General features: G+C 44.9%; 1 protein-coding gene and 1 long non-coding RNA gene across 2 annotated transcripts in view; both read left to right on the top strand.

The window, feature by feature from the left end:
• The window catches only part of LOC119372668 (gastrula zinc finger protein XlCGF8.2DB-like), an 83246-nt gene that overhangs the window by 7763 nt on the left and 48504 nt on the right, over positions 1 to 26979 (top strand). The window lies entirely within an intron of this gene.
• On the top strand, positions 6067 to 11043 carry LOC119371971 (uncharacterized). Its single transcript, XR_005179375.2, has 2 exons — positions 6067 to 6281; positions 10542 to 11043. It is a non-coding gene; the product is annotated as an uncharacterized LOC119371971 (long non-coding RNA).

Consider the following 26979-nt stretch of genomic DNA (forward strand, 5'->3'; position numbering starts at 1 on the left):
CATACTTCAGCAATAAAAATACTACTAATTTCAGCATACCTTGGTACGTGTCTATTCCCAGAAGCTAAAACACTGTCGAAAGAGAATCGTACGATAAAATACAAAAGCAGCATATGTTTGCTCCTATGTCTAAAAGAAGAAAAAGCGTTTATATATTTTCTGTGTGTTTTTGACCCGTGGCATATCCATGGAGGACACGCCGGGCCCGTGCACCCCCCCCCCTCCCCCCCGGAATATATTTCTGCCATAGTATACAGAGTACAAAATGACACTCGACCTCACTTACCTACCCGGACCCCTCGTCGGATCAAGCCGGGCGTGCCCCCCCAGCCCCCGGAAAAAAAGTTTCTGCCTACGCCACTGACTAGGACAGAGGCCTCTAAAAATGTACGTAAATCAGGCTTCTCCTCGGTATGATAGCACGTGAGGAGAAGCCTACGTAAGCGTAAGCCACCTTCGTGTGTGTGTGTGTGTTTGTGCATATAATTAGTCTGCGTGCAAAGTAAAGGCAAGGCCTTGTACAATTCCAGTGGTAGCCATGCATGCATCCATCTTATGGCAATTCTGAAGACAAAAAGTCGAAGTAAAACAATGACCAGCTTTAGAGATTTAATAAATCCAATGCAGTTCCTTTTTTTTTTTTTCTTCTAAGCACTACTTCGTCGGTAACTCGATGCACACCTTCAGCATTGCAATAATAAACAATTGTGAATCATTCTGACGAACCTACAGAAGCCTAGGGAGGCTAGCAAGGAGGAAACAAAACATTTCGAAGCAGTGTTTTCACATCTTTTGCCATTAAACAACGCGGTGCACACGTCAGAACGCGCGTTCAGATAAGGCGGATCTACGGAAACGCAGATGAACACAACTAGCTTACGGACAGTTCAATAATCAAAACGAATGCCGGAAATTTTCAAACATCGTAGAATTCATTGCACACGAAACACTTACCGTACACGTCCGATAAATATACATGCTCACTCTTTTAAAAAAAGGAACGCATAAAAAAAAAATTGCATGTGAGGCATATTCGAAACTGAAACTAAAGTACGTAACAGCTTGCCACAAGGCTGCGTTGTACGAAAGCGCCACTTTCATTTTTGCGTACTCGTTCGTGAAGTCGCATTTGGCGTCATTCAAACGACAACGTGTCTTTGAAGTTCCGGAGATTCGCATACGTCGCTGAACAAACTCGCGAAGGTGTCATTTGATGCGTCAGTGACGAGTGCGGTCGTGACAGTCGCGGGGAACGTCAAACGCACACAATGGACGGCATATACGAACGACGGCATGTGTGCATGGACCGTCCAGTCGCTAACCTTCGTAGGTGACGTACGGCCCTTTGTTTTCCCTTGTCACAATTCCAAACATAGTGAGGCATGTTACTTATTTCTGTCAGAAACGGTGTGCGCATCGTTAGATTAAGGTGCACTATTGTGCCTTATTTCGAGCGCGATATATCGTGTGCGTGTAATCTTGAAAATGCGGTATGTTATTGAAATGTAGGAGTATGTAATGAATGCACTGTTGCAGCACTTACGTATGAAGCTAACTTAGAGATGGTGGAATGTTATTTTGCATAGTGGCCGTAGCGTTAAAATGCTCGCGGACAAATTGACTCCCTCATAGTGCGTGTGGGCCGTGTGCCTTTGCGCTACAACCAGCACCCAGCATTGCTTACACTTGTTGGCTTTATTTATGCAGTAACGATTACGTTTCTGTGTGTGCGTGATCCCGGTCGAAACGCAGCGCTTTGTCGCTCTCCGGTTCTTTTTTTTGACCGTGTGCCGTCCAAGCGTTGGAAGCAGTATCCAAGACACGTAATGCCAGCAAGGCTCTTTTCCTGTCTTGCGAAGGATAATTATAACTCGAGAAGCATAATTATGTTACATGCCGGAGATGCCTGTTAAAAACCGTGACAACTTACAGAGCACCCAACATTGGTGTATACTTGTCAGCCTTACAACAGCTCAGTCAATGCCTTATTTCATAATTAAACGATTTTTTGTGAACGCTAAACTTTCAGCAGGGCTTCTTTATATGCCTTTCAATTTCTCAGTATTGGTACTTCCAACAATGACTTGGTTGTCTGGACACACCGTTCTGCTGGCTGATGGAAAATAATCATTAAGTGAGCAGTTATACAAAAAAGTCACAGTTTCGCTGCAAGGGCGAAGCAATGAATGCGATAGCAAGAAATTAATGCTATACGAAGTGAGGCTCGCCAATGGATACTCTCAGTTTGAACAGCGCTCCTGTTGCAAAGGCGGCCGAAGCAGCGAAGGAAACGTGTGCTTCAAGTGTCGAGCTGTGACACTTGATAGTTCGCGCTCATCTTCAGTTTGTTCGTTTAGCGGCGTCCCTTCAGCTCGGGTGACTTTGGTACGCTCCGTAACATGAGCGTGGACATCACGGTGAAAGCTTGAAACATTCCTCTTCCCCTCACCACGAGACAATGCCTCCTTGACTAGATGCCCGCCGCGTCGCTTGCTTTCCCATTGCGGCGGCGGTTCCCTCAGTTCCCCACAAAATCCGCGAGGCAGCGCTCATAGCCTGACCGACACAGTGGTGCGCCCGTGTGCAAACCAAGGAGGTTAAAAAAAATTGCTGGAGTGGCGATTATTGCGCAATAGTGAAGCCGTGCCCACCAAAAGATGGCGGCTGCGCGCGCCATCTTACTAGGGGCACGATAAACCATCGGCGCTTACCGATAGAAAGCGAGCGTTTTCTACGCACGCCAGAGAAGTTTAATACGGCAACTTTTATGGGTCAGATACTGCTGCAAGTGTCTCTTTGTGCTACTAGTTTTCGAAAATAAGCCTCAAAGTCATGGTAAATTTTCTTGGACATCAATCGACAATACTCCTCTCGACGGGTTACTTTTGTCTGCAACAACGATCTTTTATTTTATAATTAACGTAGCATTTACATTAACAGATCAAAGCCATTTGATCTCTAAGTAGGCACCACCAAAAAAGAGCATGTTTCCGAGCTCTTTGGTGGGCAAAAGCTGGCTTCACTTTCGCTGGCAAGGCATTTCGAGAGCTTCCACTCCAGAATTTTTTTTAAACCTCCTTGGTGCAAACCCTGCGCCGAAAATACGGCTTCCTGGCACGCACTGAGGATGAGGCCGCCGAGCGCAAGACTGCCATACGGACCTTGGTACGCCAAGCGGAAAACGCCCAGTGGAGTGCGAATGCACAGAAAAAGACCACGATGGCACTGTACTGCGAGCACAAGGGCGAAATCTCCGCGGAGCCACTATACGATAATAGTGTCGGCAGTACGCTGCTCTGGGCGGGAGCGCTTCGCACACTGTCCTACCGGCGACACTTTGACGCCGATCCATGTACAGATGGCACTTTGCAGCAACGTTACTAGAACAAACTCAGTTTAAAAGCTCCGCCGGAGAGGCGGTCCGCGTGGCGGTCGTGAGAACTAGTGGCGCTGCAGTCACGTCTAGCTCCCGCGGCTGGCGCTTGTGATCGGCGCCGCCGGTGTACGAGCGCACGTCGGTTACAGCGACGTCTGCGTTTTGTTCGCTCGTCATTTTTGCGACTGTTCTTGACCAGGCTTAGCGTCTTGTACGAAGACACGTGCATGATGTACGAAGCGTAACGAGGGCGAACAGATTCACGGTGCGGTATGCCGACTTGCTTTGCGCCGGGCTGCAAGAGCGGCTACCGTAACGACGACTCCGCTTCACGATACTTCTTCGGACCTCCAAAAGACCCTACGCCATTCAAGCTTTGCATCGCAAAGATAGGAAGGTGACTGCGAAATGCAAGGTCTGTGGCGTTCATTTTGAGAGTAACGACATTGTAAAGCACTATCGTCGTGTCATTGCGGGACAAGAAGTTTTGATCCCACGTGGAAAGTGGGAACTCGCGCCCGGTGCCGTGCCGCGCTTGTTCCCAGCATTTCCACCCCACATTTCAAAGCCAAAATGTTCGGGTTTAGGCGCAAATCCCCCCCTCCCCCCCAAAACGCACTGCGTCCCACGAAAGCCCAGTGCCTAATTTGGAGGAGCCGACAGAAATAGAACAGCAAAACGAAAGGCAGGCGATTACCTATATACGCTACCGAGACTGAGAGTTGCATCACACTGACATTCGATCAGTTGTCAGCTGTCGCTATGCCTTCAAAGCATAGATTTTCGAGAGATATTACGACGAAGAATCCAACAAGATGTGCGGAATATTTTACACTCGCGGGCTCGGGAACGGGCTGCTCAGCGCAAAAAATTTGACACGGTACACATAGAAAAGACGAGGACCAGCGCTGGTCCTCGTCTTTTGTGTACCGTGTCAAATTTTTTGCGCTGAGCAGTATAATAATGGAATACCAACTAGCCCAATCCCACACTTTGCTTCGGGAACGGAGACTTACTTGTGCAAAAGATAATTGTAGTTGACGAGCAGTTTAACTGAGTAGTGAACGGCTACAGCACGAAACGCAAGCGGCTGTCGTACAGTGTAAGAAGTGCTGCGGGCATGGAACATCTGCTCGGTGAAGTTGAAAAACTGAAGTTGAATACTGACGACTCTTCTGACTGACTGACTGACTGCTCGGTGCTCACATCACGGCCGATCTGTTCGAATTGTTTAAGGCACCGTATAAGGATGCGACCGTAGAAAGATGAGACACCGAAAATACAACTATCCGCTGAAAAAATTGCTCAGAGACGACATATATTCGATGTAATCGCACACTGAGATTTCATTTACAATTCTCGTATAATTTTCCGATTTTGGGTCAGTACCCCTTTAACCGTCGCGAAAACGTGTCTTGTAAACATTGCAAAGCATTGGTGATGTTTTTCGAGAAAGTTTTTTTTCAATAATTGTAGACAACATGAGTACAGTTTTTCTAGAACGTTTTTGTATCTCGAGTAAGTACGCTTCTTCGTGCACTATAAAGGCTTTTACAAACGTGTTGGGTGTTCTTGGTCTAGATAAGACGGCAGCGGCTAAAGTTGTAGTGGTAGTTATAAAAATTACGCTGAAAACCCTCATTCGCTTAGAAACTCCTATGCTTGGAAGTTAGGCGCAATGTAGACAGCTCAAATAGTGTCACGGGGTCGTGACGTCGACGAAGGCAGCAGTCAGCAGGTCCGAGATGAAACTCTTCATTTGGCCGAACTAGTGGCCGGGAAACTGAAAGTCAAACTACAGCAATACACTGATAGCGGCGAACAGAGCGCCGACCGTCGATCAACTGACCAGCGGTCTTGCGCGTCGGATTTATACAGGCGCTATCGAACTTTCCAGCGATATCCCTGGAGGCGGCGTTATCTCGACAAAGCTGGAAACATACGCATGCGGCGCGCAATCTTACCAAAACGATCTACTACAATCGCGAAGCTTCTCGAACACTGCTTCGCGGACAGCGTCGAGCGTTGATAACCGTCCCTGCTGGTCAGGGGCGTAGGCAGAAATTTTTTCGGGGGGGGGGGGGGGGGGGGGGCACCTCCTTGATCTGTAGTGGGGACGAGCAGGCAGATGTGGTCGAGTGTCATTTTCTGCTCTGTAGGCTATGGCAAAAAAAAATTTCGGGGGGGGGCACGGGCCCGGTGTGCCCTAACGTGGCTACGCCCCTGCTGCTGGTCAAACCCGAATACATCAAAATAAACAAGAAGTGGGCGTGGCAATATAGACCGAACATCGATTCTTAGCCAATCAATGAAGAACGTACGCGGGCCAATGCATACAGACGACCTTATGCATATCCACCTAAGTATCCACCTAACTAGTACAATAAGAAAGTTGCCGCACAATTGCCGCGAGCAACTGCGCGACGGACCGCAGCGTTATGCCGTGGCAGCAGACGACGCGCCCATAGTGGCGCAAGACGGAACTGCAGCGCCGCTAGTTCTCGCGACCGCCGTTCGGACCACCCTCCTCCGCTGGCGGAGATACGGAGCTTTGAAACTGAGTTTGTTCTAGTAACGTTGCTTTGCAGGGTCTGCGGGAGCGAGGAGGAGACGACAGAACACATACTTCTCAAGTGTACGCAACTGACGCCACGACCAACAGAGGGCACCACGCTCCCACTGGGGCGACATTTGTTTTCGTGGCCGCTACAGGGAGCGACCGCAGCGCCGCCATTCGGTAGAGCCTGAAACGCCCTTTTTAGGCACTTTTTCTCCCTGAAGACGGCCGCTGGCCTAGGTACTGAGGAAGAGAACGCCCCTAGCTCCACTTGTCCCTAGCCGGATCGGCAGCCAAGCCATGGCTCATGAGCCAGCAGAGAACGCGCCGGTGTGACCTTATGCCAAGGTAAGTTTTTGCATTCGCTATCCTGTGTTTCTACCGCGCGACAGAGCAAATGAGTTAAGCGGGCCAGGCCTTCTGCCTCAGTCCCGAAACTTGATTTGGTGCAATTATGTTACTGCAGCTTCTGATCGGTGCAGCTATTTTGCTGTAGGGAGGCTCCAAGGTATAGAACTGTTTTGTACATGTCCGTGTTGTTCTCTGCCATTTGATATGTCATGATACGCTTCACGTGTCCAATACATTACACGGGGCTCAGTGCAACTGTCTAGCGCCAATTGTGCCATTTTTATTACGTACCTCTCTTCGCTGCAAGTGTGCCTTCTTCACAGCCCTGTGATTCTTCGCAGCACGGGGCACAGGCATAATTGCAGCACGTTTGGTGTAATGCAGTCCTACCATCAATTTGTATAGGCAAGACAACACACAGGACAGTGCACATTGGAACTTTGTGCAAAGTTTAGTTATTCCCCGTGACCTTGGGCGCTGCTGACAAGTGTCCCATTTGTCTGGTTTGTGTAGAATGCTAATATCATTTGCTGCATCAGCCAAGGCAAAGCAGAACATTAAGCTGGAAGTGACCACTTCTCTGCGTTACAGGCTCTGAGGAGTGGTACTGTAAATTCTGCATTGCCAGATATTCTTGCGTTAGAATCTGACTACCTGCAAAATTTTGACTGGCGCAAGCACCCAGTTGCTGTACTTCTGGTAGACCAGCTGCACTATTATTACAGCTGTCGTTTCCCTTGGTTTTGTCCTAGCAAAGACACCACCTGGTTCAAACAGCCCACGTACAACTGTGATTAAAACTGTGCTCACTGGTAATAGCATGCACACATACACACTTTAATCACAATGGTTTACCTATAGATGCAACAGATTTCAAAGAACACTGACTGTAATGGTGGATATCACTTCCTTAGAAACTTGCTCAAAGCACATATCATTCTAGTGTAAAGCAGCTTGCACAGTTGCAAGAAAGCGGGCAGTTACCATTACAATTTGCAGTGTTCCACTACTTCATTCTTTAAGGGGCTCCTGAACCACTTTTCCAAGTAATCATCGAATCACCTCAGTATCGGGCCTCACGAGTCGATTGCCGCAAACATTTTTTGGAATTTGTCAAGAACGAATAGAGTGACAGGGATTTGTCACACGCTTTCAGTGCTTCCCCTCTTCTCTCAGCTTGCTCGAATGTACACATGGAGGGATGGCATAGAGGAAAGAATTCACGTCATGAGCTTGAGCATGCGTGATGAAACACGATTGCTCTCTGCTGTCATTATTCCTGTGCATGAGTGTGGCTACTATAGAGCACAGAGCCAGCGTGTGGCAGCACCCGGTGGCAAGAAACGCATCTTATCCAAATGCCGCTCTTTATTTATGTGGGATATTGACCTGCTATGTGTTGTTCAACGTCAAACAGCAGGTGCCGACAGCTGCGAAGAGAGTGAGCACAGCCCCCTGTATGAAAAGAGGGTGCCTGTGAAAATGGCAACTTCACGCTTCACTTTTAATCTCTTTGTTGCGCATGACCGCAAGGCTTGGCTGAGCTTTTCATAGCGGTGTCTGCTTTCCGCAGGATGTGTTTTCTGAACGAAGTAACAGCGCGAACTCAACATAAGGACAAAAGAAGACGCAGCGCTTGTTCATGCCTTCTTTTGTTTTTGTGTCAAGTTCACGCTGCAACCAGTTGTTTCTAACGATCTACCAACTTTCCAACTCTCGTTGACTATGTTTTCTCACCAAGACTACATTTTTTTACTAAGCCTGACGGGTGGTTCATGACCTCTTATAACAACTTTTTCACGAGCAGAGTATCCTTAAAGCTTCATGCAACATTTAAAAAAAGAAACGTAGAATCAGCCCACATTAGTAAGCACAAAAAAGTGAAAAATTACATTTATTTAAATTCTACACATCTTTCCACTACTTTCTTTTCCCATGTGCGATTTTCAACTTTAGAAGGCATCTGATTATGGTTGTATACACGCTCTACATTTCAGAATAGACCCTTTTCATAATCCGCAAGTGCGCTTTCCTACGCTGCATATTTGCCCAACTAATGGCGGCACCTGTCTTGCTTAGAGTGGAGACGAGGTCCTAGTTGCACGTGCTGGGGTTTGTCTATTATGCGTGTTTATGTCAAGAGAGCCGAGTCTACATTTTCCATGTCATAGCGTAAGCAAAATGCGCTTGAACACGCTGTTTGCAGTTATTGACTAGCCGCCATTAGTTGGGCAAACTGCATAGCAGGAAAGCTAGCTTTACAATTGTGAAAAGGATGGCTGCACTATAACATGCATAAAATATACAGCTGTAACCTTACCGGGAAATGGCTATATTTTCACATTAAGCTGAGGCATCTGCATATTTAATTAAGTGTTGCAATACTTATTGGATGGCTGTGCATTTCGGCACATGTGGCTGGCGGTTATCACAATCTTTGTATACAGGGAAAACTTGAGTGGTCATGCTTTATATCCTATAGATCTTCGACTAAGACTTTCTTGCTTGTCAATTTTATCAGTGTCGAAACTTTGCAGTATTCATGCACCTTACAGTAGCTTTTTTTTGGCGAAACCGACCCGTTACTACAAAATGTACTAATATGATAAAGGTCTTCAAACTTAGGTTACCTCCTGGTGATTTGTTGCCAGAAGAAATAATTTACTCCAGTAATCAGAGTGGAGTATCTGGCAATCCTACGCAATCTTTACTGCTCGGGTGGTACTTTGTAAGTGTACACAATAATCTGCAGTGATGTTTTCAGGCTTACTAACATGAAAGCAGTAAAACAAGCTGGCCACTTTTACAGCAGTATACAACTCATCCCGAAACAAGCAAATCACAGTGGTACCACTACCTGCAGCACTGACACTTAGGTTGTATCACAGCCTGTGCCCTATACTGGTACATCATTGAAATACTCATCTAGCCTGCACAGACGTCACTACTGTCATTGTACCTCGAGGTGGCTAACTTCTTTTTAGTACCGTGTAATCTGTAACTCCGCTCATTCTCATTCTTTATTGGTTTGAAAAAATTTTGCGGCAATAGATTCATGAGGCAATAAACTGATAAGCCATTATATGATTACATGGAAAAGTGTTTCAGGAACACTTTAACACCACTGTGTGTTCTAGCATGCTGCTGTTACCAAGGCTGATGCACAACATGGTTTTCACTCTAAAAGACAGGGCATGCAAACACGGACGCAAGAAAGAAGTCAAGACACCACAAACGCCAACTAACAACTGCAAAGGCACACAATGGCGGAAAAAAAAGAAGGCATGAAAACTTATCTGCGCATGCTGATGCAATAGACAAACTTGTCAATCCGGCACATGTGGGGGTATACGTGAAAGATAACTGTTAAGGCACTTGATTTATTCTTTATGCAAGTTTATAGACGGTTAGACGGCATGCGCTACCACTATTATCGATATGCCATGCCTCGATCATTAGATGAGTTTCTTCATTCATATGCCTGTACAAAACTGCGTATTTATCGAATTCTGGCATGAACTTACACTCTCGACACTGTAAAGATAGATTAGAAGGTGAGCCTCCACTTAACAATATTTTATGTTCTATTAATCTCTGGTTAATACAGCGGCCCTTCTGTCCTACATAGAAGCAGCTGTAGCTAAAGGGAACCTTATAAACCACACCTGTACAGCAATCGGTGAATTTGTTGGTGTGTTTTGCGAAACAAATGTTATTCCGCATCTTGTCTATTACTCGCTCATTCTTTCTCTGCACAGTGCACAAATCTTACCTAGCTTATTGGCAGTCGTAAAAACAACATTAACGCTGTATCTGCTTCCCACTTTCTTTAGCCTGTAAGAAACGCAATGAATGTAAGGAATGCCTACGACAGGTTTTTTTTCCTCATTGCTTTCTGCAACCATGCTCGGACTTAACATAACGGACTTCTTTAAACATTCAGCGACAGTGGCCGTCCAGCCTTTGCACGCCCTGTCTTTTAGAATGCTTACCAACTAGCTCAGCTCTCTTGTTATTCTAAACATGGTTTTATTTCACAGCCCTGGGGAATGTCTTGGAATGCTTGTTCTGATTACAGACTGAAATTTTGCTAATCTTGTGGGTCCTTATTTCTTCTTGGGCACCTTGTGCACTTGTTTCAGCACATGTGCTATGTCAATACAAATTTAAGTGAGTCAGGATATTCACTTTGAATGATGTCTTCAAATAAACAACAAAAGCGTGTTTTCCACATTGTAACTTTTACTGGCATTTCAGAAGCAACACAGCAAGATGACCAGAGGATGTACCACTTCAAGATGGAAATGGCTATGTTCAAAGATATTTTAGAGATGTACAAGGAAGATTTTGGGATTCTCGTTGCATCAATATATGCGATCTGCAGTAGCAATGTCCAAAACTTAACGGGCACTTTCATGTAGAGAGAGCCTTCCTTATTACAGCACTTATTCGCAAGATTTCAGCGTACTGAAATCTTTGATGAACATGAACATTGCCCTAATTAATTATGTATGACATTACTATACAGTATTATGTACTTATAAGCTTTGTTTATCAATGTCTTGTATTAATGTAATTTTTTTTTGTTTTCGGTACAATTAACTTATGTACCTATTTGTGATTTGTACCCAATAATCATGTGCAAGGGGTCATGGTATGGTCTCGTAACCGAGGGACCCTCTTCTGTGTATCCCTTTTTGTTGTAATCATGCTTTGCAATATAAATGTTTGAATAAAAAGGGGCATCAAGAAATTGAAAGATTACAAGCTGATCAGCTTACTCATGACTGCCAACAAGGCATTTACAAAAGTAATAGCTAATAGAATTAGGACCACCTTAGAATCCAATCAACCAAATGAGTCAGCAGGATTTCATACAGGCTACTCAACAATATACCATATTAGCACTGTCGAAGATGTTATGGATAAATGCATGGAACATAGCCAACCCCTATATATAACCTTCACAAATAATGAGAAAGCATTTGAGTCACTTGAAACCTCACCAGTTGTGCAGGCATTGCAGAATTGGTGTGTACACAAACTGTATACAAAAATACTGGCTAAACTATAGCTTGCTGAGCCATAGGAGTACATATGTGAAGTTTATTACATTGTTACAAAGCGGACAGTCAACACTACCACGTCAACTGTTGTTAGACAACCGTTGATGTAAAACATTCATTCACGATCTATACGGCGTGGCTGCAGCATGGTGGTCATTGCAGCACATTTGCTACAATAAAATCAACTATAAACGGTATGTCTTTCTCTTGTCTAACCCACACAAGATGTCTTGTAAAACTTCCAGTGTCTATTTTCCATGTTCCTGGGATGATATAGACCAGGGGTCTCCAAACACGCGGGCTGGACCTTTCGCTAGCGGCATACCCACGAATGACTGTCTTTGTCCCAAACTTTTTTTTTTCTTAATAGTCTTTTAAAGCTACGGTAAGGCAGTATGGTAGCGCTCCTCCTTTCCTGCTTTTAAGCCGCTCCCAGTTCAGGTGACAGTGCGTCCTCCAAACGACAGGTTCCTCGTTAACAATGCGTAGCCTGACAGGCAACAATGAGGCGTGACAACCGCACAGTAATTTTTGAAAAAGCTTTTGTGGTGTTGGGGTGCCTTCACCGGCAAAAGCACAACGAGCGGGAAAGGAGGAGCGCTTCTATACAGCCTTACCGTATTTTCGTAACTTGCTAAAAGACTCTACTAAGTATGTATGTTTAAAGGCCAACTCCGGCGATTTTTTGGCCATGTCAAAGTAATGGTGCTTTTATGTTGCTGAGACGCTCCTGTTACGGGCCCGATAGCAGAAATACTCGGCAAATTGGAGAATAATTTTAAATAAGCAAAAAAGCGCAACACCGAAACCGAAACCCAACCGAGTGTACTGTCAACGTGTGACGTAGACGTTGTTACGAACGAACCGGAAGTCGTGCAAGGCATGCCGGTCACACCGGCGCGGAGTGTGAGAACTGTGACAGCCGGCACGACCAGCGAAGCGCCGGCCAAACCAACGCTGTCTGTCACCTTGTGCACAGCAGACGCTCGCTGTAGCGGCCTAAGCGCCGAAGTTAGCGGTGCCCTCGGCTACGTCACTTCCGCCGCCTTGGCAATACTGACGTCACAGACGCAATGTTGCCAATAATTGTGGGAAGCCAGGAAGGCGTTTGCAGACAATCTTTAAAATTCATTTGCAAACAATCTGCGCATGTCTCAAGCCTGTAATTTGGCATAAATGACGGAAACGTGCAAAAGAACGTACCCAGCGAATTTCACTGAGATCCATCGACCTCGAATAATCGCCGGAGTTGGCCCTTAAGAGCTACAGAGACGCGACTGGTTTTAAGCATTTTTTTCATGAGGCACCCCCATATGAGGTTGCAGTGCGCTAAAACATAACCATGGAACAAAAACTGTATATTTCAGTCATTATGGAGACCTCTCGAATCCTGCCGTCAAATCCCTCAAGAAATGACCCACATAATGACATTTTGTTCAAGCTAATGTTCAAACTAACTAAATGGCACATACAAGAATGAAGCATCAAGTTGGTGACTGCACGTACGCAGCATACACAATAAACTGTCAGTGCGTGGATGTTATCAAAGCTTTTAAAAAATAACTTAAACTTTAGGCAAATTGACATCCATGGTGACTTGTGTGTGCTGTCGGGAAGAGCCTTTTTTTTTTCTTATAATTATTATCAATCAAGTGGTGTATCTACAGTTATCAATCTCGTCGGTGAGCAATTTCCAGCTGCTTCTTTTTAATAATTCAAAACATTCATTAGATCGGACTAAAACAAACAAGAGCCTTTTTTAAAATGATTCCTATTGCTCCCTTTCCATTACAGTATCTATAGGAGGCCTGCACTGAGCTCACTGCACTGAGCACACTGAGCCTGCACCGAGCACACTGAGCTCGGCCTGCCAGGCGGCGCTAGCAAGTGCCTACATCTGGCCATTATAGCCGTAGGTGTTCAGCGATCAGGCAGACAAGTCTGATGTCACGAGAAAAAATATCGAAACAATATGCACGGCCAACAACCTTGGTTGTAGTCCTAGAATGAGGACCACGTGGACGACCACGGCTATGGTGGCTGCCGCACTAGTGCTCCTTGCTCATGACATCTTGTGATTACCTCCTATAGCATCAGAGCTTTCATACGCCAAAGCTTAAGACGGCAGACTACGTAACTGCTGTTAGAAGCAGAAGCAGTCTACGAGGCAAAACGTGTGGTATTGTGCAACGTGGAGGTGAACAAGTATCACATAGCAACGTTCGCTGGACTAGTTCTCCAAACAACGCCGGCAGACAAAGACATGCATGGGCTAGGAATTGCAGAAACTGAGAAGTTACTGCAGCAACGAGATTGCAGCTACAAAGCAGGGCAAAAACAAGGTGTAGAGAGTGCAATAGAAATTTTTAATGTGCAAAAGTCTATGGCAAATTCTCCAGCAATTTCGGTGCCAATATTGTGTCTATAATGCAAAAGGTGTGGCACTTTTCCAACAATAGTACATATGGCTTTGTAGAAAACAAATGGATTTGGGACAGGTCAACTTAATTGAAATTAGCTTGAGTGCATCAACCTAATTTTGGGGGCGATATGGAGGTAAGGAACGTATGGGCCACCTTGAGGAAGAAAAGCATCATTAGCTGGGCAGCGTTCACAGGCGAGTCTCGGTGAGTGCTTCCTGCTACTCACCGAACATCGCAGCCCCACGTCAAAGCAGAAATCTTCCTTGAGGAAGTGCTAGCCAATAGCTGTTTACAATTTCTAAGTTCTGCATTCGCAGATTCACGCACCTTCTTACCCTGCGGACACATGTGGAAGCTGGCAGCAGGCTCCATAGCGTACGCCCTGCATTGAGCACTGGCCTACCACACAAAACTCCTCCAAAGACAGTGGCTACATAATGTAGTGATTTCTTCCAAGTGTTGTCGAGCGCACAGCAACAGCAGGAAAACCTCCCCAGTCACTCAGAATTACAGCGCAGATGGCATTCTAAAGTTTTGTTTTCAGCTCGCTCTGGTGCTCCCAAAGCAGACTAAGCAGCCACTATGACCACATGAGCCTGCCTAGCACGTTGCACCAAAGGTGGCGTCTGCTCTTCCAGTGGTATGCCTTACGCCCAATACCAGTTACGGAAGTGGCCATGAGAGCACCCGGATAAGGGCAGCTAGAAGATAGATGGAGTAGATAATAAGATGAGGAAATAATTTTAAATGCCTCAAGTTAAAAGCATAGACAGCTCTGTACAAATGCACAATGTTGGTAGGTCCTTATGGTAACAGGTTGTCTAAACCATGTCACTTAGTAGGCTTTAAATAGTGTAATATATGAAGACTGCACTTACACCTATGTCTTCGGTCACCTTCGCTTGGCGGGGAATGCCATTCATGCAAACAGTGCGATTGGTTCCCAATGTGGTGATGTTGTAAACAGATGAGCCATGCCGCCCTACTTAACGCCTTGTTTGTTTGCATGCACGAATCGTATTTTATGCACGTGTAAAAATAAAACAATTTCAATGTACGCAGCTTGCAGCATTCAATGTAAGCATCGTAGACAGTCTGCCACAGCTGTATCGGCGCACTCGCGCTGGGAGTGGAACGGATTTAAAGGCTGGGATAGTAGCCGCAGCAGCCCGTGGAGGGTCCCCTGTAGCGCCAAACACGTGACTGGCTTCTTGCGATGCAGAAAATAACCTAGCCCTTTCAGACTTCAGGAAGCATGTCAATTTCTTTTTGACGAATTTTATGCATTCACAGGCCCCTTCGATGGCGTGGTATTGACTATCTTCTTTTGCGAACAAGGCAAAGGCAACATTCTGCACGTTGCGTCAGTTGACGAACAAATGCGACCTCGTTTCAAAGTCCGGTGAAAAGGGCAGAATATAAACACAAAGAACGAGAGAAAGTTTCTAGAGGTAGGAATCAGTCTTTAATGGGACGAAAAGCGTCAAAAGCCGACACATGAGAAGACACGATGTCTGGTTCTCTAGTGTCCGTATTGGCGCGGCTCACTTTCTTCTACGATAAACATGGGAGGAGTCGATCCCGCCTACGTCGTGCCGAGATGCAAGGACAGCGGTCGCCGTAAAGACGATACATATTTGCTTCACTGCGCAGACAGCAGGAACGTCGTGCAGCATGCAGTGGTGTTTTGCTTACCTTCTAGTGGCAAAGCGCAAGTGTCGCACATCAGATTTCGATGCTTGATATCCCGGATGGTGCCTAATATAACCATAACGTACACAGGCGCATATATATTTCACAATATCAAGTACAACAGTGCAAGGAAAGGTTGCAATCGCTTGGAGTTTCAAAAAGTTAAACAGGAAGTCTCCATGACACCAGTTGCAGGAAGCAGGTGGCGCTTCGCGCAGTCAAAAACCGAAACCGAAAGCTATCCTTGAGCGCCTCCCGTCATTTACGGCCGCCGACCCACTCACTTCGATGAAAAGAAATCGAGAGAACTTTGCTCCACGGGAGATATAGGGATTTTTGCTGTATTTTAAAACACTTATGCGCCAATAAAAAAAAGGTTAAAATAAAAAGGTTAAAAAGGTTAAAAAAAGGCTAAAATAAAGGTGTCGAATAGTGGTTTCTGCATCGAATTCTTTCTTTCAGCAGCAATTTTTACCCTTGAAGAAGACAAGACTGCTTGTCGAAACGCTGACTCCAGCAACACTTTGTTAGGGTATAGCCACAGGGATGTCTGCTCTGCTGTGTTCGATTACATCACTGAAACAAAAAGATTACCGTGTTAGTCTATTTATCTCTGTACATAATCTTGATTCGAAATCTGTTATTATTTATCTTAGAAACTACCGAAACGATAGTCTGTCCGCTTGCTCCTTCAACAATTACATTTTTTAACCTAAAAAAAAAAAAAAAGATTTGTTTAGTATAATTGGTGATTACCTTAAGCATCCTGCCGCCCGGTTCTTGGCCCATCCCCCTTTGTGGGTGAGCGCCATCAAGTCGAGGACATCATCATCATCATCATCACTCCGTGTCCAAGAATTTTTCACCTTTTCAAGCCTCCATCTTCCCCTGAACTTCTGCCGTTTTTGGATTATCATACTGGCAGTGTTTTGCAGCGCGTGAACATAGGAAAAAAGGACAGAGTAGACAGAAAGAGTTCTCAATTTGCTGGCTAGAGAAGCTCCAGAAATTAATCCGATGCCATATTATGCAGACTTCCCTTTAGTTATCACTTTTGATAGAAGTTATGTTGAGGCATAAAGAAAGACAAAATAAATGCCTCAGCTTGCACCACCAGGGTGTAACAGGCTAACAGTGAACAGCTAAAACTTTTGATTGTGAAATGCTGGCATGGTACAACGCTTTGACTAGGGTGTCACTGGAGCCAACATTTCGACAAGACTTGTCTCCAAGTTGCAGCCACGAAGACGACAAGTACGCTTGTCAAAACAGCTCCAGCATCACCCCGTGAACAAGAATTTTTCATATCAGCAAAATCGGTGTTCTTTTGTCCAAAGAATTAGTTAATGCTGTTTATTCCTACATGGCACTCGCTTAATCCATTGCGCTCCAGACAACATAAGCATTTTAAGTCGACCCATTTTCATTAGTAATGTTGCATGGAATGCGTTATACTGCTCTTCCAAAAGTAAATGCAAAATTTCAACAAATGTTGTTGATCATAACCTTTATTGTAGCAATTTCAACCATTATCCTGGCCACTTGGCATAGGAAGAGCAATGGAATTGATGACTTTGTCCAAAAACCTGCACGCAAAAGGCACAATAAATACAAGGTGTCTCCATCGAGCAGGCATGTATCACCACAACAAAAATCGGAAGGCTGACTTGGCAAACGCACAAGCACAGCAGCAATACTTTGTCGAATTGTCGAACATTTGTATATGCCAAAAGCATGGGCGGTTCAACAGCTGATTTTGTCTCACTTAATGAAGTAAATCTAGATATGCTAAAGAATCTAGGGTAGGCAAAATTAGCGAGCTCCTCCACAGCACTGTGTGTGACAATCATATTGTGGTTTTGGGAATATCTGGAATTCTAATTTCATCTTGCACACAAAAGGCATATTAAATTAAAAAAATGTTTCAGTCAAGCATGCACATACACCTGCATACCAAAAAAAAAACAAGAGGCTATAGTTTGGTCAAAAGACAACAGACGATGCAGCACAGGGTGACAGAGGTTTAGGGAAAAATTCAGCCTAGTTGGCAACATACTAAGAATTTTTTGCACATAAGCAACACAAGGAGAAAAATGGAGAGACACAACGCATGCGCTAACTTTAAACAAAATCGTTTATTGCACACGAGGCAAACATTTATATAGTGTTGGTGCCCTCACACTGCACCAAGAAGCCATGCACAGAGATTTGTATTTTTCTGCTTCATTTTTACAAGACGTACGTAACACTAATCAACTAACGAACTATTGCACAATCAAGAAAGCAGATTCTTTATCCGACAAGGACAGGGACAGAGTGCTAACACGATTGGTACCCAATTTGTGCAATTCCTGCAGCTAATAGTATTATAAATCTCGTTAGTTCAGCTCTGTTGGTTGACAAACCTTTGTGTTCTGCCAGAAAGGTTCACACATTACAATGCTATCTTAACCTATCATTCATGCAGCTGCTTGTTTGCCCAGCATACTGCTTACTGCAGAAAAGAGGTATCTGATAAGCAACAGCTTGTCTACATTCCGCAAACCACATCCTATATCGTTTTCTTACAACCAGTTTTCTTTCGTGCTTGACTGCAAATTCTGCAAATTGATTTCAGCTTTCATAGAGCTGGAAAACTATTTGCACATTTGTATGTAATACCAACCTTATTATGTAATGCTAAATTTTGTGCAAGTATGGCACATCAGCTATTCTTTTTTGAGCGACATCACTGTTGGAACAGCCAACTAGAGCAATGGAGCGGTACTTCCTAATTTAAGCCTTTTACGACTTACACTTCTGTTTGTGCGACGCGTTGTGTGTGAACCTTTCCCATGTGTTGTGTGTCCTGTTGAGTTGTTACGCTATCCAACTACAGTTATGGAAAGGATGGCATCACGTGCTAATGTACAAGTAGTTTTTCAGCTCCATGCAAGCTGAAATCGATTTGCAGAATTAGTAGTCAAGCACCAAAGAAGACAATTGCTTGCACAAAACGACATAGGACATATGCTGAGAAGCTGCCGTTTATCAGATACCTCTTTCATGTGGTAAGCGGTATGTCAGGAAATGGGCCACTGCATGAATGATAGGTTAAGAGAGCACTGTAATCTTGTGAACAAATGCAACGATGGATGGCTGGCGTCACAGTGTAGGGCATGAGAGTATGAACCTTTCTTTCAGGACACAAAGGTTTCATCAGCTAATAGAGTTGAACTAACGAGACTGATAATAGAAGCTGCAAAAATTGTAAAAGTGGGTACCAATTGTGTTAGCACTCCGCAACTATCCTTCTCGAATAAAGAATTGACTGTATTGAATGTGTAGTAGTTCACGAAGTGATTATAGTGTGCCATATATTTTGTCAAAATAAAACAGAAAAAGACATATCTCTCTGCATGGCATCTTGGTGAAGTGCTAGGGCACCACCACTGTGTCTATTAGTGCCTTGTGTGCAATAAACCATTTCGTTGAAAGTTAGTGCAGACGTTGTCCCTCCCTTTTCGTCCTTGTGTCGCTTATGTGCTAAAGATTCTTACCAAGTGAGTTGAGGTTACTTATGAGTACAGACAGGAAAAAAGATATGTTAAAAGAGTACTGACACGATTAAAAATTTTCGGATTGATGCTCTAAATAAAAATACTGGTGTTGAGAAACCTAAAACGAGTACTGTGGTGCCTGGGAATGCATCGTATATATTTTATATATCGCTACCTTAAAAAGACACTTTTGGTTTCGATATTGAGGGGGCGGCTTTTCGGTGACGTTTCATAGCAGTGTGATGTCACGGGGATACAGAAACTCGCGACGTACTAGCGGCAAATCCATCATCTGTCCGTGGTTCACATAAACAACGATAAGTTAATTGTGGTCCAGTGACCCTGACAGTGATTTCTACGATATAGGCTGCATGCAGGATGCAGAATTTGCAAACTCGGGGGAACTGTCTTGACTCATCAGGATAATGTCCATTCAACTGTGGCTGGCTTGCAGATGCTCAGCGACAAAAACTTCAAAGTCAAATTAAAATATTTGATATGTGCTCTCCGACTACGGTGTGTGGACATAGTTGACACTGCATACCAAGGAAACCAAAAATGTCCCTTTTGCGATGTCTCAAAATCGTGTCAGCACTCCTTTAAAATTAAAGCAATTTCAACCACAAAATACACATAAGCGCAGCAGCGAAACATTGGTAAACAGCACTAAACTTGTAACAGCCAAAAGCAGGTGCAACTGAACAGTTGATATTGTCCCACACAGTGCAATTAAATTTAGGTGTTTTATGGAATCCCGGGTAGGCAAAATCAACTAGTTCCTCCACAACAGTATGTCTCACAATTGTGACCTGGTTATGGAATTACCAGAATGCTAATTTCGTCCTGCATGCAAAACGCACAATGAGGTCAGTCAAACATATGCATGCAGCAGCTTACCCTATGTTTCAGAAATTACGACAAATCGGAACATTTTCCAAGCATGTTTTTGACACTTTCTGCGATGCCACAATGGTTATTTATACCACCTGCACAAATCCTTATAAGTGAAACGCACGGTGCCTTTAGAAATGTTCACGCATCCGAGGGCAAGCTTGTGAAGCATTTGCGCGTTTTCAAAACCTTTAGTACCGATGAAAGTGCCATCTGCATTATACGTTTCGTAGCAAGTCCACTTTTGTAGCTGCCGAGCCATTTGTTCTAGAAAGTCTACATCGTTATCAGTGCCATGGTGCAATTAATAGGTCCCCAACTGCTGCAAGTTCATAGGTAGAAGGGTATGGCACACCAGCAGGCGTTTCTTGTGTGAGGCGGTACCGGACATAATACACCTATGCTATTTAAAACTCGGCATGCCTTAGTTGGTTACTTGTTTTGTACTGAGCGCACTATGACAGTATGTACTTACAAATGCACATTATCATTTTCATAACCACTGCTATGTTTGTTAGAGCAAGCTTACTCTCTCTTTGCACTTTGAAAGCTCGACACCTTGGCAGACATCGCTTGGTGTTTAGTCAATGAACTTTTTTCCAGACATGCAGCACTGCACATTCCCCTGATGTTGGACTTTGGCAAGAGGATGCGCCAGCCAGCAAATGTCCACTGGAATGTGAATGCACTGTGCAGAATTTGCACATTTTCTCCAAACTTGTTGACTATCTTCTGTCCTGATCGGTTGGGACATGCTAGTGTGCACACCGTTGAACCTCCGGCAAACATTTCACAAGGATTTAATTGGCTTCAGCCCGTGGCAGGAGCACCAGAAAGATGGTAGACAAGTCTGCTATCTGAAAGGCTATGCCTTACCACCCTGCAACTGCCAAATTAAGCATAGCACACAAACTCAGTGCACCGATTCCAGACAAGGTAATTGAGCAGCCTTTCCCTATACAAATAAACTAGTTGACAACATGAAAAGTAATACCGAAGGATTCCAACAAAAATATGCAGATCTTATGCGAATTTGTAATTTTTTTTTTTTTTCGAACGTCGATGAATTTGCATGGAGGTAAAGCATCACCTTTGAGATTGGAGTCCAGGAACTCATTTTCCAGTTTTTTTCTTCCTTCAGAAATTAGGCAACTAACAACGCCAAATGCTACTTTGAAAGATGGTGACGATAATACTGAAACTTTCTGCAGTATTTGAGCACATATGGTTCTGCGGTATGTGCAAAATCTATCTCATACGGAAACTTACCCATCCCTACAACATGCTTTCAATAACAAACAACGGAAGAAACTGTTGATGTACTTGATGTCTTGAGCCTCTAATTCATGATAAGAACATAGCATGCAATGGAAGAATTTAGGAAGCTTGTACATTAACTGCTGACCTAAAACAGCCAGAAAATATTCCGGGATGTCAGTGTTTGTCAAAAGAGCCATGCTAATACATGGCAATAGCAGATGGTAATGAAACTGGCATGCTTTCATCCGGGCTCTTTGGCTCGCTCTTGCTAGTAATCTTAGCACTGTAACGATTACAAGAATCTAAAAAGGAAATTTCCTTTTCCTGGAGGGCTATTGAAGACTTAATGACACAGTTATGCCCTGCCTTCTGTATTTTGCGGGCCTTGAAGATTTCGCGTGTCAACTGGTCGTGGTGGCGGAAAAGAATCCTCATCATAGAAAATTCTGTGGTGTACCTGCAATCTTGGCAGTGCATTGCCATGTGCTTCGAGCAAACATTACCTCTCGGGGAATTTTGATGCTCCCTCAGTTGCGAGTTTACGCGTCGCCCCGATTGCCCAATGTAAACACTTCCACACGTGAAGGGTATGCTGTACACAATGTCAATGGCACAAAAACATTCGTGTGCTTAATGGAATATGAATCCTTCACCACTGGGCCTTTTTCCGCACTGCTGTGCAGATATCACCAACTTTATTCTTGGCTGCGAACACCACTACAATGCCATGATGTCGTCAAGAGTTTCTTGCCTTGTAAGAGCATGCACAGTAAGAGTATATTATGATGTTGCTTCAATAAACTTTTCAGTTGAAAGTCAGCACTCGTGTCGTGTCTACTCGTCCTTGGTCTCTGTTATTTCGCAATGTTTTGCCTCTACCAGCTATGAGTTGTTACCAACTCGCCCAATTTTCAATCATACTAACCTGTAAACCTTCGGCCTAGATTTCTTTTGAGCGGTAGTCCTGCCCACGGTTTTTGAACCACGAGAGCCCTATTGTATGTGTTAGCCTCCTGTAAAGCTTCGAACAACGGCTTGAAAATAAAATTTTGAATCACAGCGCAAGTTGCCCTCATTAAAGCCAGACCGATGCAAAAGCTGTGTCCCCTTGAACTTCATGTCTGGCTTCTTGGCAGAGCATGCAGTGGCTGTGCCCATTAAGCTAATGGAAGAAAGCCCATGAGCAGTGAAGTGGGGACACTACGGCTCATTAGTTTTATTAAATGCTTTTTGTTTAACGTTGGCAGATCAATTTTTGTGCACTGATTAGTACACCACTTCTGAAATATTTCGCAATGGTCAAACGAAGAATATGCACGCACAAAGTTTACTTACATACAGCTCTACAGCTCCAACTTTCTCCATGGGCTCGGATCCAACGCCAAAGCGTTATGACTGCACTGGCAGCATGGGCACCTGCGCAAATAAAAGCTTTTTTGCACACTAATGTACTACAAGCGAAGACCTAGCTAATTGCATTCGTTCTCATAAGTGTGTGTCGCGAACATTTTACTAGTTCAACTCTAGGGCAAGAAAGTAACAAGCGATATTCAATTGTTTGCGCGAGACGGAAGCTGCATAAGTTTCTGTCGCACAAATTGAACGGTGTTCCCAGGCTACAAGAAAATACAAAAACTGTCACGCTGAAAATAGTTCTAAATAGAGACGCGTACTGCGTGGAGAAATTTCATCGTCGCGCGTAGAAAACATCGCAGAACAAGGAATGCAAGAACTTGCCTCGACGTGAGTTGACACCGGCGCGAAGCGCGTTTAGGGACAAGTTGAGCTGGGGCGTTCTCCTCCTCAGTACCTAGGCCAGCAGCCGTCTTCAGGGAGAAAAAGTGCCCAGAAGCGCGTTTCAGGCGCTATCGGATGGCGGCGCGGCGGTCGCTCCCTGTAGTGGCCACGAAAACAAATGTCGCCCCACTGGGACTGGGATTTGAGTCATCTGAGGACCGACGCTACAATGCAGTATTGGTTGCGAAGGCCCGTCTACGAATGTGGTGGACATTAGTGAGACGATGACTGCAATCTCCGCCCCGTTCTGTCTTAGCTTTCCTGCCTTTCCTTCTTTTTTCCTTTTTTTTTCTCTTTCTTCTCCGGCTAGGACGCGATCATGCGTCCACCCGATCTAAAGGGTACGGCCACAACTCATCATCATCATCATCAACTTTCGGCGGCAGCGGAAATACGCTTACACCTTCGAGACTGTATCAGGCCTGATGGCAATCTCGGAGGCAGCAACACGTGACCTTTGTTAGTAAATAAGTAAAAGTAAGTAAGTAAGGTGTTCCTATTCCCTGTTAACACAGGAAAGGCGTTTTAAGTGCCACAAAAGCAAAACCCGTTGCATCCGTTGCAGGCGTGCGCTATAGTGGGCGCTCATGGCCTGACCGCGGAGAAAAAAAGAGGGAGAGGGTACGGAACCGGGTTACCGGACCACGCGGCGGGCATCTAGTCAAGGAGGCATTGCACGAGAAAACCGCGCGAGCAGACAGCGGAAGGGCAAGGTTCTCGCTGCGCAAATATAAGAAGAAGCGAGCGAGCTCGCCGACGACTTTTAAATGCGCCCGTCGCGTTCCTAGCGCCATCTCGCTGGTAATGAAGAAACGCTTATTATCGCCTGCCGTCTCTGAGTCCGTCCAGCGGTAAAGGGTGTGTATATACAATGCCTCCTCTAGAAAGATGCCTGCGACGTGAGCCGAAGAGCTGGTTCCCGGCCCTCTCCTGTTCTCTCCTCCTCCGCTCCCCCAAACAGTGTCGGCTGCGAGCGCTCGCTGCGGTGGCCGCTTTAAACCTTGCAGCCTCTGAGATTAAAGCACTGCCTATGGTTATCCCGGAGGCAATGCTTGCCGAAGCGGCTGTGTTGCCGGCTGCGATGGCGTCACTTCCGAATCCAGCGGAAATAGTAGTGTCAGCTGTGAGCGCTCCTTGCGGAGAAAGCACTGAACTACGAGGAACCTCTCATCCCCATGGGAAAGCGTGCGACGTCGCAGGCATCTTTCTAGAGGAGGCGCTGGTATATAACGCTCGCCGTTAGCTACGTGGAAGATCTGCGTTTCGTGGCGTAGTGGATAGCACCACTCGCTGCGGAGCAAGAGGTCCCTGGTTCGACTCCGCGCTTCGGAAGCATTTTTCTGAATTATTTTTCTTTGGGGCTTTTATATATATATACATACTTATACATATACGGTGCATGACGGCGGCGACGACAAAATCCAGCCGAGACTGTCCATATAATTGCTGTCGCAATAAAATGTTTGCACCTTCGCAGATGTATTGTTTCTTACCTGCTAGGCTATTTCCACTTATGCAGCTCATTTTAACCCTGAAACGGTGAAACGTATTGCGGCATTCGTGGAAGTCGTTCAGATCAATAACAGATTAAGTGCCCTGCATAACATGTGTAAATTGTTATAAGGCTTCAAACATGTGCATTGCAACAGATTGCACTGTGCCGCTGAAGCGAGTTTTCAGCTGCCCAGGTCTTGGAAAATTTTTTTTCCCCTCCATGGATGTGACATTCGAGACATCGCATCTGCGACTGATCTGGTTTTCTTCATTTAGTGGCCGGGTATGTGGAGGCACGCCGAGATCGAGAAAATGGCGGAGCATGCCTTCCACAGTCTGTGGAGTGTTGGCTGAGGATCACAGAAGATGCGGGTTAGCCATGACCACTCATTCAGGAAGTTAAAAACAAAAAACGCATTGCTTTGGAAGAAGGTATCCTTCAGTTGCGAATAGTTGCCTTCATACAATGGTGCTTTCTTTAATTGTTCGAATAATTTGCACTAGTTTTAGTCAAACCACTTACGTATATAACTTAAAAAGGAATTGTACCCGGGACTCCTTGATGCATTTTTCTTTTTTTCTCGCATGTCAACAAAAACTGAAGTTAGGGGCCATGAAGACAGCTGGTCGATGTACAGAGATATTCCTTCGCTGTCTTCAATGTTTACTTCTTGTCTTTCCTGCAAGAACAGTATGCAAAGGGCATGTGCGGCAAAGGTTAAGGACAAACCGACACTGTCCAATGTGCATTTTGCAATGCCAGTCATGGTGAAGAAGTTGCATAGCATTTCATGTTGTTGATACTCTGTGTATAATTAATTCTTCATTCATCAAGAAAACGGATGACCATACCAACTTTGCCATCCTGAGGAAAACATGCTTTGTCAGGATGTACAATTATTCTGTGAAGATCTGCTTCAGTGTGACAGCACACGTACAGATGCACTCAGGTGGTGAGTTGTAGCAATGTCGAGAGAAAGAAAGGTTGAGTGAAAGACAGGGTGGTTGTCCAGAAATATATTATCTGGTTTGCTACCCTGCACTGAGGAAGGGCAAAGGGGTGACGAAAAGGTTAGGGAAAAAAAAGAGAAAGGGCTAAAAATTGGTTGTATGAAGCAAGTAAAATCAGGTATAAAGTTTTGGGCATGTTCACTGAAAATGTAAAGAGAAGAATGGACTTTTTGGCAGTGTATAAGTTATCAACCTAAAGGAATTATGCCCGTCTTTACAAAGCATTGGTTCAGGCTAGGCAGTTGGTAATGCATACTCTTGACTTTGCAAGTCTGTGCAATAATGCACCTGTTCACGCAAGTTTAGCTCAGCAAAAGAAAGATTGGTAGGTGATTGACCATAACTTTGCAGTGTTTCCATTTGGCCTTGTCATCCTTTGTCTTTCAGTTTTTGTGTCAGGCTCTCACATCAGCAGGATGTAAGGAGTATCATTGACCAACTGACTCCATTTATTTTCTTTATATTCTGACACTAACCATGGAACAATTGTTTCGTAAGTGCTCCGAAATGTGCCACATTCTCTTTCATCATTAAAAGGCCCCTGACAGCCGATTTTTTGTTTGTGACATTTATGTTGTAATAAGTTGGTCTATGTCTTGTAATCACGGAATGACACCGTAAGTGCTCCAACGTGATGTCTAATTAATCCTAGCAGCATTAATTATGGTCATTTTTAGTGTGGGTTCAAAACACGCGCTGAAAGAGGTTAAGAAACTAGCGCCGCGCCGCGGTGGTCGCGCCTCGAGGCACGCTTGATGACGTGCGCTCAGTATTGGGTGACGTCAGCCACGCGCTTCTTGAACTGCCAGTTGGGGAACACACACACGGAGAGCGCACGCTGCCTGCCGACACATACCGAAGAAGGAGAAGGTGGGAGGAGCAAAGAGCAAACATGCTTCGCAATATACCACTGTGCACCGCGCATATTAGATGTGAAGCACGTTATAGCGGAGTTCAATCCGGTGGTGGTGGTGTGCGGCGGGACCACCCTTACTGCGCATGCGCAAGCCCTCTCCACACACCTCACCCTCTCCACTTACCCTATCAACGTTCCCCTCTTCTTCTCCACTTCCCCTCTCCACTCCCCCTCTGAAATGCGGGCTCTACATGCCGAAACACTGCTTCGCATCGCCTCAGGTTCCCTTTAGCGGGAGATGGTGTGATTTTTTTCTCTCTGTGATGTCGACAACACTTTCCCTCTGCAACGTCACAAGAAGCGTGCGTCTACATCATACTAGTGGTTATGTTGATAGGAGTTCGAAATTCAGATGAGCACTCAGGCTTACTTTAAAAGCAAATAAAAATATCTTAAAGGCAACGCTCGTCACTCATAATCGGTCAGAAGTGCCCCCGCATATAGGACTATCAAACAACACAAGCATCTCGAGTTTCCAAATTCGGTGTCAGGGGTCCTTTAAACATGGTACCATATTAACGGATGTATCAAGTTCTTTGGTTATACCGTTCATAATTTGTGGGGTTCATTGCGTTCATGGTTTAAAAGCGAAGCTGTTCTAGTTCG

Source organism: Rhipicephalus sanguineus, chromosome 10 (assembly GCF_013339695.2).
Source record: "Rhipicephalus sanguineus isolate Rsan-2018 chromosome 10, BIME_Rsan_1.4, whole genome shotgun sequence".
NCBI lineage: Eukaryota > Metazoa > Arthropoda > Arachnida > Ixodida > Ixodidae > Rhipicephalus > Rhipicephalus sanguineus.